Source organism: Biomphalaria glabrata, chromosome 3 (assembly GCF_947242115.1).
Source record: "Biomphalaria glabrata chromosome 3, xgBioGlab47.1, whole genome shotgun sequence".
Taxonomy (NCBI): domain Eukaryota; kingdom Metazoa; phylum Mollusca; class Gastropoda; family Planorbidae; genus Biomphalaria; species Biomphalaria glabrata.
This window is the reverse complement of record NC_074713.1, coordinates 40208966-40223309: the sequence shown is the minus strand read 5'-3', so window position 1 is coordinate 40223309 and position 14344 is coordinate 40208966. Positions and strand designations below refer to the sequence as shown.

The 14344-nt window shown below is 35.3% G+C and overlaps 1 protein-coding gene across 1 annotated transcript in view; it reads right to left on the bottom strand.

Moving 5' to 3' along the window:
• Positions 1–14344, bottom strand: part of LOC129925329 (uncharacterized) — a 77279-nt gene that overhangs the window by 62472 nt on the left and 463 nt on the right. The window lies entirely within an intron of this gene.

Below are 14344 nucleotides of genomic sequence, written 5' to 3'. Positions count from 1 at the left end.
AGTTAGCGCCAGAGAATTGGCGGGTGTAAGAAAGTAACGCCAGTCGATAAAATAATGTCCTTGTAGATGGTCACGTTTCTAAGAGCTCTGTTTGAAAAGCCTTTGTAATATGTTTCATGCTCATTGATTTGTAATTTGTACATAAACTGTACTTACGTTGTATTTAATAAAGTTCCAGAGTTTTGTTTTATCAAAGAATCGTCAATTGTGATTCTAGATCGTCATTTTTGTTAACTATTGAATTCAAGTAAAATCCCCGGCATAACAACACATCGTACCATCCGAATGTTGTTACATCTGGCACTCTCCGACTAATAAAAGTTCATGGACAACTTTTAACGAAATTTATTCAAGATCTAGGACCAATTTCTAAAACTCTTCAAAGGAACGTCATTCTTATTTAACGGAGGACAGAATTTCTGTGTTTAACAGGTCAGTTGGTTATCGATAATTCTTTTATAAAGATTTTCGTTAGAGTTACGTCTAACTCACGAAATCTATTATTATATGTAATTGGCAAAAGGAATAAGACCAATATACATAATAACTGGCAATATAAAAGACCAGTAAAGCAAATAACTGGCAGTATAAAAAAGACCAGTAAATCAAATAACTGGCGTTATAAAGAAGACCAGATTTAACCAACTGTTAAACCAGTAAAAAGTACATTGTAACATGACTTCAACAACAGACATAATAGGTGAAGCCATAGCTTTAGCAGAAAAACTCAATATTCCTTCACATGAACGAGAAAGATGGTTTGATAATAAATTAGCTGAAATAGACAGAGAAGATGACAAAAGACGGCAAGAAGAACTAAAACGAGAATTATTAGAATTGAAAAATACCGAATTCAAAGCTGAACAAAAGAATGATGCAACATTAACAAGAATATACCAGAAAGCTCAATTAAGAAAGCTTACAGCATATCTTGAAGATGGATTTCTCAAGAAGATTATTTTCCACACGTACAATATAATTGAACAAATATATGTACCACAGAAGTACAGACAACAAATAATCAAAGCCAAGCATGAGTTTTATGAAACCATACATATGAGTGTAACAAGTACTAAGAAGAGAATTGCCAAAGAATATTATTGGCCTAGCCTGACCAAAGATGTCAAGAAATACATTAATAATTGTTCACATTGTCAACATGATTATTGTGAGAAGAAACAAACTCAAAAGAAAAGCAACATAACTAAAACAAAGAATGAACCAGACTACAAAGCCAGAATTGACAACAATGAATCTATGCATCATGACTCAAGTAAATCTACAGGGACATCACTGCCTACTACATGTCCATCCCTACCCACTACATGTCCATCCCTACCTGACAATATAAGCCCATCCCTGCCTAGTACTTTCCCATCCCTAACCATTGAAGATGACTTCATACATCAAGACTTGAACAACACTGCATCTGCATCATTACCTACCAATACTATGGTATGCATTGAACATTTCTGCTACAATCAAGACAAGTCTCATGAACCAGAATCAGAAGCAGATAACAAAGAAATTTTTATTCAATCAACTTTGGCTATACCAGACAAAAGAAAAACTATGCAACTTGACTCTACCACTCATACAAGTATTCCTCATTTGAAAGAATGTGAGTCAACTCAAGAAGCCATTACATCCAAGAACATTGAAAGTCAAAGAATAGTACATGAACACATGAAATCAAGATATTTTGCTCAAGGAGATCAAGTCAATTTACTGTTACCAGATTGGAGTAACAAGCTATTCTACAAATGGCAAGGTCCATTTACCATCACCAGAAAGATTTCCAACCTGCTTTATGAAATCAATGTCAACAAGGTTACCAGAGTATTTCATGTTCATATGTTTGAACATTACCATGAAACAGATAATGAAGACATCAAAGCAGAAGTTAATAATTTTACAAGCTTAGCAACTATTCCTGAGGAAGAGGAAGAAACATCATCAACACCCATTCCTGAGATAGATGTTTCATTACCGGCATCAAATCAATTTGACATTCCCAAGGTCATCACTCTGGATGACATAGCACTACAGCAAGTGAAGGACACTAAAGTGTTTCCAGACCATGCAGATTTCTTTACCAGTGTTTCTGAAACATTTCCAGTACTGCAATTTGAAAACAACCCAGAGAGCAACAACATTGACAACACCAAGTTTCATCCTCCTTCTACTCAAGGGGCAACTTTTCTTCAGAAAGGAACAAATGAACTTCTTCAACATTGCTGTATTGACCGATTGAACTCAGACATGTTCAGTCATTGCTCTATTGAACATTCTAATGCAAAGCATTCTGCTACCATTGTTCTACAGCGTCAAAGTTCATCAACCAGAAAATTGAGTTTTGGTTTCGGACAGTTCTTATTTTCACCAAACTCAAACGCGGTTCAATCAGACATTATCTGTGAGATCATTATGACATGGAGACAACAGCTTCATAAACTGAAAGACCTTTTCTTCAAGTTTAGAAAACGCACATGCACATCCATGTCGGCAATTCAGAAAGGTTCCGAACTTTACATTTCTACTCTACATATGTACTATAGCATATTTAGTGCCACTTGATCCATTATCATTCATACTCGTCAAGGAAGAACAGTATTCAGTTGTACTTAATCAATTAATTTGTCTACTCATTTTTTCCACAGGTATTCTATATCAGATGTTGCATTTATTTTAGCACCAAGCAACCCACTGAGGAAGGTCACTCATTCAAGATACTTTGTTTATTATGTTTCGGCATCTTTGCATATGACATGCATCAGACATCTTAAATTTTAAATCATGAGCATTTTATTTCAGGTATTTTATTTCAGGTCGAATATTATTGCATATATCCTATTATAATAGTACAGATACATGACAGACAATTGGAATTTTTCATTGCTTCACACATGTTGAGATTTATATCACATTGAGTATTATTATTCAGAAGATTGATCACATTGAGTATTATTTTCTCAGAAGATTGTCATGTACTATCACAATTATTTTTTCTATGTCAATTTTTCATATGCAATATATTTTTCCATGTACACATTTTCACATTAGTACTAACCAAATGAGTTATAATGTCATATTTTAATATTATCATGAAGCACCATGAAGAGAAGTAACTCATTCAATTCAAGATTTAATTTATCCAAGTATTATGCTTTGTACAACTTTTGGTATTGTTCATGACAAGCATTGTCTCATTTTCATAACCACTTGAATAGTGAAACAGGTGTTCAAAGTCATCAATAATTTTATTCACTGCATTTACATATTTTTTTATCTCCAAGTTGACTTTATTTTGTCATATGTTACCTCAACCATTTTTCTATAATTTCATGTATGGTATTTTGTGTATATTTAAATAATTTTAATACATATGAGCATTTCTATTACCATACAAATGCTAAATGGAGGGGGGGATAATATGTCACAGATTACATTATAGAATTGTGTGTACATTTCTCATTTGAAAGAAATATAAGCCCTCGACATGAGCCTCGGGATTTACCCATCAAATTTAGACACTTGTCAGCACGTCAGGATTTACCCAAGGGACGTGATTATGAAGTTTGAAATCTATTGGTTGTTTTGAAATTAAACAAAGACATTTTTTAAAAGAGTTAGCGCCAGAGAATTGGCGGGTGTAAGAAAGTAACGCCAGTCGATAAAATAATGTCCTTGTAGATGGTCACGTTTCTAAGAGCTCTGTTTGAAAAGCCTTTGTAATATGTTTCATGCTCATTGATTTGTAATTTGTACATAAACTGTACTTACGTTGTATTTAATAAAGTTCCAGAGTTTTGTTTTATCAAAGAATCGTCAATTGTGATTCTAGATCGTCATTTTTGTTAACTATTGAATTCAAGTAAAATCCCCGGCATAACAACACATCGTACCATTCGTACCATTGTTACACTATATAAAAATTATAAATATAAATAGCACAAAAATAAAATTTCCAATATTTTCTTTCTCTTCCCCTTAAGTCAAATTAAAAAAAAACGTGCCTTATGTCACTTCTGCTTCCTTTTAGACTAATTTAAAAAAAAAATTCTAATTGCATCAAAAGATATATCGATATCTGGAGTCTATTTCTTTATATATATATATATCGAAAGAGATCAAGAATGACATTTTGTATCATTGTCTTTTGCTACTTTCAAACCAAATTGATATTTCTTTGTATTTAGAGGACAAGAAACCAAAATAAATATTGAGTGGCGAATGGGAGTGTATGCAGGTCCAGCCTTAGGCATGCAGCCTCCTAGGGCCTCCAATTAGTCAGGGCGTCGCACACAAAATTTTGTAGAAAAAAATTGCGAAATCTGGATAACATCTCCAACATAGCAGAAGTCTATGGCTCTCTGTGTACTAGCTTCACTCTAAGTCTCTACTGTCATTCTTATGAGTCTTACCCCCCCCCCAACCCAAAAAAAAACAAAAAAAACTAAAGGTAAACTACAGTCTCTAAATTCTATAAATGTAACCTTCAAATAAAAAGCAAAGCAAAGATGAAGTCACTAAATTTCATAACAGTAACTGAAAAGGGGTTTTGAGTTCACCTTCCCCCCTCCCTTTTTTGTGCTTTCCACATGACACCCTTGTTAACCGTTTACCCTAAAAACAGGTGATATTTACACCATCTGCCCTATCTATGTCAAGGTCTGAAAGGAGTAATTTGCTTTTTTTTTTTGTTTTCTTTCTCAATTTCAGAGAATGGCGTAAAATAAGGACTGAAGAAGTAAGCTAAAGTCAGGCTTAAATGTCAGCTTTCATACTAACCATTGCTCCAAGGAAATAGATAGCGTGAACACTTGCATAGCCTTGACATCTTTGATGAAATTGACATCGTCAACTCCTGCAATTATTGTATCGGAGAAGATCGTGTCGAGAATTGCGTCATCCGTTTTAGAGCTAACTTTGCACATAAAGTGACGTCATTTTTCTGCGCTGAGTAAGAATCTGACGTATCACTCTTAGGCAGACGTTATTTAGAAATACTTACTTTAAATTGCTCTAGAGGGGATGCGGGAACCTCGTCGTCAAAATAAAGGTCATTTTACAATGACAAAATAGCGAAGAGCTAATAACTTCACTTTTTTCTCCGTTCTGTTTATGATTTTAAAGACATTGTAACATTTTAAAACATCTTTTATCGTTCCGCTTGGCTGCATTTTTGACTGGTTAAAATATCGCTAGTAATGAGAACGCTGCAGTAAAGCTCTGAAAGAATGTAACAGATATTTAGGAATATATAACTTGCAATCACAATTAATATGAACATTTTTTTTCCTTTTGCCAAGCCTATGGCGTAGCAGCAAAGGGGTTGATTGCACTTGGGCCCATGACTCTTGACCAGTTGAGGCCCACGAGGGATGACACTAATGGAAAAAAATATAGTTATAGGGTATAGATCTCAAAAGCTTCTTCCAAATATCTGAAACGCTGCACGAAACTTTATCTTAGTTTTAAAACAATAACCCGTGATTTAAGCTAGAGTTAATGAACCAACGGCATGGATTACTGTAATGTAAATATCTGCTCTCCATCTGGTTTATTGTCATGGTGGCTAGCCCTTATGTACGTTTGAGGGGACTATTGTTGCCATTGATAATAATAAGGCGTGTCTTCGAGTCCGAAGATTAGTGAGGAATGCAGTATTTCTCGTGGCTGCGCAGCCCCAGCTGTGACCTACATAGTTTGCCACACCCAAGGCAAGCATAACCATTGTCCGCAGGTGGTCGATTTAGAATTTCTTTTCGTCGTCTACGTCTGTCTTCGGCAGTCCTCGGCAGCGGATTTTCTTTTGGTCTCAAATGTGTTGGCATTGATAGTATTATTATGAATATAATAATGGGAGGGGGAGAGAGAGAGACACGAAAGAGAGAGAGAGAGAGAGAAAGAGAGAGTTTGGTTTAGAAAATATTGATGTGTTATACAGAAAAATAAGGAAAGGGGCGGAGTAACAATACAATTACGTCTATAGTAACTCTACAGGGATAGCCGTGGTGGTCATGAATTAATATTTCGTCACATCTGCTAATTATTCAATTTTCACAAAGTTTTATTTGTTTCTTTTATTTTGCGTATTTAAAATACTTAATCATCATTTCTTTTGTTGGTCAGATGTCATAGAATAATCTCATATGTATTTTCATATAACAGTGTTATATGTTAATTTGTTTGTCATTTGTCTTGTCATTAAAGTCTAATCCGATTTTAAAGCAAAAGAGTCGGAGATCTAAGCTAACTAAACAAATGTGAATTTAAGACTTTTTTTAAACAGATCCGACAAAGTAGATCTTGTAAAGTCGTGTAAGTCCTCACCAAATTGTTTTTTTTTGTCTTCTGTATTGTATAAAAAAAAAAAACAGAATAAAAAAAGGAGATGACATCTAAACAAACAAACAAACGAATAACATTCAATATTAAGCATGCAAATGAAACTGTTTTTTACATAGGTATCGTGCTTGTGTTATTACAATGAATGGCGAAACCGAATTGGAGAGCAGGTTTATAACAAAGATCTATAAGCTAGAGAAATGTCTGCATTGATCATGCACCATAGTGTCATTCTCTGACCAATGCTTAGTATTTGGTTCATAGTTCTTAAAAAAAGTTAACACCATTATATTTATACAAAAACTCTGACCAGGCTTTATTTGAAATTGCTATGAATATTGAAATTTGACAGGAAAACAAAGCCCCACAGATTGAAAACGAGATAATCGACCTGTTGGGCGATGCAGTTCCGACACAAATACCGCCACTGTCTGAGGTCCAATCCGCGCCATCGTTCTCTTTATTAGCCACTCAAGACATACCAAAAGTGGATCAAATTAATATTATTTTTTTCTGTCTGATCTCCGATGTGGGAGTACCCAAAGAAACAGCAATTAGAGAGTCATTTCTAGGTTTTCATATGTGTGAGTACCAGACGTCTGAAGAATTGGATGAACAAATGCTCCAAGTAATGAATGATCCCCATTTAGTCTTAAATAAACTGCGAGGCTAATCCTTTGCTGGTGTTTCCAATATGAGTGGATTGTAAAATGTCATTCAGGTATTGCTCACTGTACTAACCACAACTTAAACTTGGTCTGAAATGATTCCGTCAGCTATGTTCAAGACGTTGCAGATTTCTATGACTTGGCACAAAATGTGTTTGTGTTTTTTTTGCTCACAGCATCTCAAGATGGGCGCGTCTTGAACATAATAGAGAGAGAATAGGACACTCAAAAACTGTTGCCCACAAGGTGGTCCTCAAGGAATGATTCTCTAATACCAATGAAATTCAGATATTTTCATGTCCTAAACCTGTTAACACAAAGTACTTTGTGTTCCTTGTGATGTTGCTTGTTCAGGCTGTCTTGAAGTCAACTATGGATGATTGTTGGATTTCAACCAATTACTCTGCAAGCGTTTGGGTGTAATTGTTCGGGTGTATTCCGTGTAGTTGATCAACAATCCAGACAAAAACAATGAACATCAGTTTTAACTAGTGAAGAGATGTAGTCAACACTGATGAACAATTTCACATAGATTTATTCTAATAAAAGGCCACAGTAGAAGTCTCTGTCACTAAACACGTCGTTACCCTGGAGTATTCTATCGCTAACTGATTTTCCGGTCTCTAACCCAACATATCCCAAACGTCACTAGTCCCGTTCAATATGCATCTTCTTTGGTGCGTCGCTAAATAACTAAACTATATAAATAAGGTGTCTAACATCCTCAAAGGAAAAAGAATGCCTGGAAACTGCAGCACTTAGAGAAAAATTAGAAACATTCGATAATATAATTGTGCTCATTGTTGAGTACACAATGGTAAGGGCAGTCAGAGTTGTGTCAAAAATGTTTGAAAGTGAGCAGCAAGACCTACATAAAGCAGAAAGTCAACTGAAGAAGATCTGTTTAGTGATTTTACCATCACAAAAGAGATACAAGACACCGATAGCAAAGACAAACAGACACAAACACTCTTTTGTTCCCCTGGCAATCAAATCATTAAATAGGAACAATCTGGTATAAACTTTGTCACATGTAAATTATGAGTGAATGTACACTTTGGTTTCTTATAGTTTTTTTTGTTTGGTGTAATGCACAAATTGCAAGACAAATTTTCATACGGACAATAAAGATTATTATTATTATTATTATATTATTATTATTATGATTGAAGTAAATCTTCGAGAAATGAATTTTAGAGAGTAATAAAGGAGATTGCTGAAGTAGCTCGATCTTGGGGTATGGATACAGTTTTTTGTTTGCTCTACAGTCTACACCATTGCGGAACGTCGCAAGGAAATGAGATGAGCCAACCACTAACTACTGGGAAGAAATAAGATGAGCCAACCACTAACTACTGGGAAGAAATGATATGAGCCAACCACTAACTACTGGGAAGAAATGAGATGAGCCTACCACTAACTACTGGGAAGAAATGAGATGAGCCAACCACTAACTACTGGGAAGAAATGAGATGAGCCAACCACTAACTACTGGGAAGAAATGAGATGAGCCAACCACTAACTACTGGGAAGAAATGAGATGAGCCAACCACTAACTACTGGGAAGAAATGAGATGAGCCAACCACTAACTACTGGGAAGAAATGAGATGAGCCTACCACTAACTACTGGGAAGAAATGAGATGAGCCTACCACTAACTACTGGGAAGAAATAATTCAAATTCAAGATTTAAGAGAAGACTTTCAAAATCAACGTATTGTCTGTCATTGTTTCAGAATTACTTGACAGATTTCATGGACATGGAAAATATGTCATCATGTTTGGGTCCTTAATGCCCCGTTTCATTTCAAGTGCAAACGACAATTATGACAAAAACAAATACAATATGATGCCACCATTCTCCTTTAAAGAAACCTTTCCTAACGACACATCAAGTCTGTTCGAGATTTGCTGTTTTTTTTTTTTTTTTTGTCATAAAGAACTACATTGTGGCTGTTTTTATCATAGACATTTTCCAAACATTTTCACAGCATGCATCTTATTTCTCACTTTGTATCAATGTGTTTAGTTTAGCGTCATTTTCAAAATTTGGTTTGCTTCACTTGGTGTTCTTTCCAATGAGCGAGAAACAGCCAAAAGTTTAGAAATAGATGCACTGGTTACTGACTTCACTATTTGAAGGCCAGAAATATGTTCCATCTATTTACTGTTAAATGATGGAAGTAGAAGTAGATTATAGTTTGTGTCAATGTTTCAAAGTTTACAACTAGAAGTGTTTTAGTACCATGTAAATGTGTAGAATGTAGAATTTATAAAACATTTCTTTAGTCATTTGAAACACTTTTAAGCCGTTTAATTCTGTTAAGAAATTGTAGAAACATTAACTTTTAAGACACTATTACTTGTTGGAGTCCTAACTGAATCAAACGTAATGACATTGTTACTAATTACTTATTTTTAAAAAGTTACACTACTTGTATTGGAATGTCCTTTGGTAAATGTACCGATATATATTCAAATTACACAATTATTTTGTCTCACTTTACATTCATCTTATTGGGTAGGGCCCACCAACATATTCTTGAATCCGGGCCTACGGGTACCTTGCTACGCCACTGCTGTTATAGACTCGTTTGAGACCCACTGTGACATGAAGTGATTTCGTAGTAACTTGATTATCTCGTGCCTTTAACACAGAAAAGTTATCGGTCTGTAACTGACCACCAAGTGAAAACTTCAGGCGCTTTTTGGTCTTTGTAGAGTAAGAACGTACATGTAGTGCTCAGCTGCAATAGCTTGCAATGTATATTTTGTGAAGCTTATTCAGAACATGTAATTGTAACTACATTTGTGATAATATTTGTGCCTAAACGCTTGCGGCTGGCTCGGCCAGGTTATCTATTGAATAAATCCATCGTCTGCTGACAAGTGTGTTACCTAATGTATTCTAATATTTATTGTGCTACATAAGTTGCAAGTTTTACATGACATTCGCGTTGACTAAGTAAAAAAAAACACTAAGGGATGAACTACACACTCTTGCAACCCAACATCTGAGTTACACAACCAACTCTAACATCTGAGTAACCTGTCGAAGTCATATAGTCATCATACAACTACAAGATCAAGGCCTATCACACTATATTAAGGCTTGTCTTCGAGTCCGAAGATTAGAGGGGAATGCAGTTTTCCCGTGGCTGCGCAGCCCCAGCTGTGACCTATACATTTTGCCACATCCAGGGTTTTATTTAGATTTTCTTTTCGCCTTCTGTGTCTGTCCTCGGCAGCGGATTTTCTTTTGGTGTCAAATGCGGCCTTTGTGAGTGACCTCCAGCTGTCTCGTTCTGAGGCTGCATGCAATTAGGTGCTCTCTTCTATGTCAGCTAATGCAAGTTGGCGCCTAAGCTGGTCTTTGAAGCGTTTAGGTGGGGCGCCTCTGTTACGTCGTACATGCATATATAAACTTTGTCCTTGTTCTCAAAAAGAGGCTCGACAAAAGATGAGAGAAGACTATTGCATCGTCACGTGATCACTAGAACCAAGGGAAATAGCAAACAGTGTTTTAATTTGTATCACATTGCGTTATTTTCGAACATTCCTTATTGTCTTGTGTTACAGTCTAACACGGTACGGTACAGTCTATATTAATCTATAACTGTAGTGTGCTTGAGTGTAACAAGTTGCTCGCCCCTTTTAGCTTTTGAATGATTCCATTTGTCTGCCTGTGTGAGTGGGTTTTTATTATACTCCGTAGTTAAAGAATATTTGATCATGTCATTTATCTCACTAATTCATTTTGCCAGACATATTTCTCTTCATGGTATGACACACATACTATTGTTGGAGTAATTTTATCAAATAAATATAAACATGCCTGGATAGCCAGAGGCTTTGCTGGGAGCTCCACTGGCCATCTTGGTTATGTAAAGAGTCATGGAAATGTTTAAAAAATATTGCAAATGTTTAATGCAATGCCTATAAAACACTGACTCTGTAGGTTTCCTAATAGTAGATCTTCACGCTCTGTGAATGCTCCATTTCTGTTCGGCACCCAAGTGATAAAACATTTAGTTACCAAGCCAAAAGCTGGGAGACCAAAGCAAACAGGAGAACAAGAGGCAAAGACGGTAGGATGAACATGGAGCCAAGTGAAGGGAGAATCCGATGGATGGGTACAGTTACGTTCCTATGCTCCACTGGGACTCAAACAAGGACAAAAAAGTTACCATGCTCAGTACTTTCAAACTATGATGTTTAAAAAAAAAAAGACATGAGAGTAATAATAATACAGGTGTTTGTTGTTCTTCAAATGATCTATATGTCTGCTGCATAATTAATTTTTTTTTGTTGGCTGTAAAAGCATACGAATGGCTAATGACAATCGATCAGAAGCCAGTGAACAGCGACTAGGGACCATTACACTAGACTCACTATAGTCTGGCGTCAAGTGACCTTAAAAGAAGACTAGTTTTTTTTTAAAGACAACGCAGTAACATTCAAATCGGATGACATGTAATTGTAATAGAATTTGTTTCCTTAAAGAACCTATGAAATGTGATTTCAAACATGTGACCTATGGCCAGCTTTGAAGTAATTGGCACAGACTCTGCGTTGGCAGACGGTTACGGGAAAGACATGAACAGTATGATAGTAGTACACTCGAGAACAATTTGACTTCTCTAATAAGAAAGACGGCTAGAATCGCGTTGGCAGAGAAATGACTACTCAAGTTGAAATTTACTTTTTCAATATACAAATATTGTCCCTTGGACAGACTGCATGTCTGTTTAGAACTCAGTTTGTTTGAGATACGTTATTGTATTTTTCGCTAACGTACTTAAAATAAATCTTAGAAAAATACATAAAATATACATAATATGTGGATTTTGAATACATCAGAAACAATATTTTATCACATTTTCATTCGATGTTAATTTTTTTTTACAAGTAGGTTTAGAATAAATTAATTAACAAGATAAACATTTAAAATACTTTTTCTTAAACCCAATACCTCCCTTTCCTTTACACAACTTATGGAGCGATTATTTTGTCTCTTAATAATTGATCACTATTAGTTTAGATTTAAAAAATGAAACATGTTGTAGCCCGCCCTATCCCCCCCCCAAAAAAAAAAAAAAAAAAAAAGAAAGGTTAAGCGATTGTATTGAATATAATCCTAGATCTACTAGAATTTACTATTAAACTAGACTTTCGGGGCTCGCAAAGACCTTCCTCCAGGGAACAGTACCAGGTAAAAGAAGAAGAGGCCGACAGAGAAAGCGATGGAAACACAACTTAAAAGAATGGACGATTCTGCCATTGAAAAAGGTTCTATCCAAGGCAAAAGATAGAGAGGAATGGATAAAGACGGTTTACAAATCTTGTGTAGTGCCCCAGACTACCCCCAACAGACTAAGGCTTGGGTGGGCAACCTTTTCCTATAGCGGGCCGCATTAAAAAACATTTAATTGGGGGCCGCATATATATATATATATATATATATATATATATATATATATATATATGTATATATATAATAATTAAGTATTACAACTTGGATAAAATAAGATTTTTTTTTTACACTACTAATTGAAGGACAACAAGAGTTAGCAATTTCTGAAACTAATTTTAAGAATTTAAAAAAAAAATTTTTTTTGTTTTTTTTTCTTTTACATCACAACATTACACCACAAACGTACAATTTTACTTAATGTGAAGTATTTAAGTGTTTACACCCGTGCATGATTCTCCGGACATTGTGGAACTAGCTTACTAGTTCTTACCCTTATGTCTGCTGTCAAATAACAGTCAGTCAGCATCGATCTGTTCTTACATTTATTTATTATGCTTATTCACAGTGAATGTGGACCCAAATATTGTGAAATTTTAGCAGAAAAGTTTTTTTAAAGTGTGGAAATACAGCTTTGGCACCCATAAAACTCACGCGGAAGAACCGACTGTAATGGAACTCCAGGTCATATTTGATTCGAAGTATGTCCTCTCGAGCTAAATAAACGTTTGCCCTATTTGGTGAGCTGAGAGTTTTGAAAACTGGTTCCAAGTTATCGACGTCTTAAAATTTGCTTTCAAATTTCACAATCAAGAAATCCAAATAAGTTTTGTTCTTTTTAATAGAAATAGTTTCACCTTTGTGCAAAGGAAAATGACAAAAACTGTTTTCACTTGCCTGTCTGGAGAAATGGGGGAAGCTTTGTTTAGAAAGGTTTAACATGCATACACGTGAAAACAATCCGTTGTAGTAGTGGCGATGAAAAACATGAAGTCTGTTTTCCGCTCTTCATTAGAAATATTAGTAAGGTCACAGTCAATGCTCTTCAAGGGTCAATCAAACAAGATTTCTAATAATCTTCTCAATACCTTAAAAATGCTAAACCAGCAGATTCTATTGTGGTATCCAGCATCGGAATGTTTAGTTTCCAAATCTTCAAGTAGGGTCTTACTTCTCGGAACTGCCTGTGGTTAAGACCCCTAGCTCTGATATGTTTTATCACTGAAATAATTCGGTCAATAATAAGTTTGGTAGTCAATGCAGTTTAACGCTAATTTTTCCTATTTAGAGTTTATGGTTGGAATAGTGTTCTTTAATTTATTTAAAACTATTTTTGTCTCTATCAAAGCACGGGCTCCATCCGTTGTTACACTTGTTATCTTCTTCCATCTCAACACTTTCAACCCAGTTCTTCCTAAATGCTAACCTGAGTTTGTTTCTTTGACTGACGTAACGAGGTATTGCTGATAAGAATAGTCTTCGTTGACTTTAAACTTTTTAGAATGACATGCTTAGCCTCTTCATCATACATGATAAGAATCAGAAGTTTCAATAATATGTATAAAGAAATATTTAAAATTATTTTATTTTTAATATGTTTGCATTTTTTTATATATATAATTTGTGGGTACACCTGATCTCTATAGGTGTTCGCGGGCCGCATAACACACTCCAGCGGACCGCACGTGGCCCGCGGTCCGTAATTAGTCAGCCTCTGGACTAAGAGATAGGTGAAGGAGAGGGTGAAAAATGAATACTATTCCAATGATAGGCCTCAAGATCCAGACTTAGAGAAGACGATGCGCAAAATGCTCCTGAACATTAATTTAGTCAACTTTTCAAGAAATTCGGAAATACCCGAAGAATCCATTCAAGATAAATATTTTCTCGTTCTCTAGATACATTTCAATATATTTCTCATTTTACTTTAAAACATTAAAAACGGTCAAACTAGAGTTATCTCTGTGGGGCCAACGAGTCATTCTTTTTCCAACAATATGCATTGACCCTCAATTTTCTATGAAAATCGTTAGAGACGTTTATGAGATCAGTGTCCACCCAGGTTTTTGAGCCA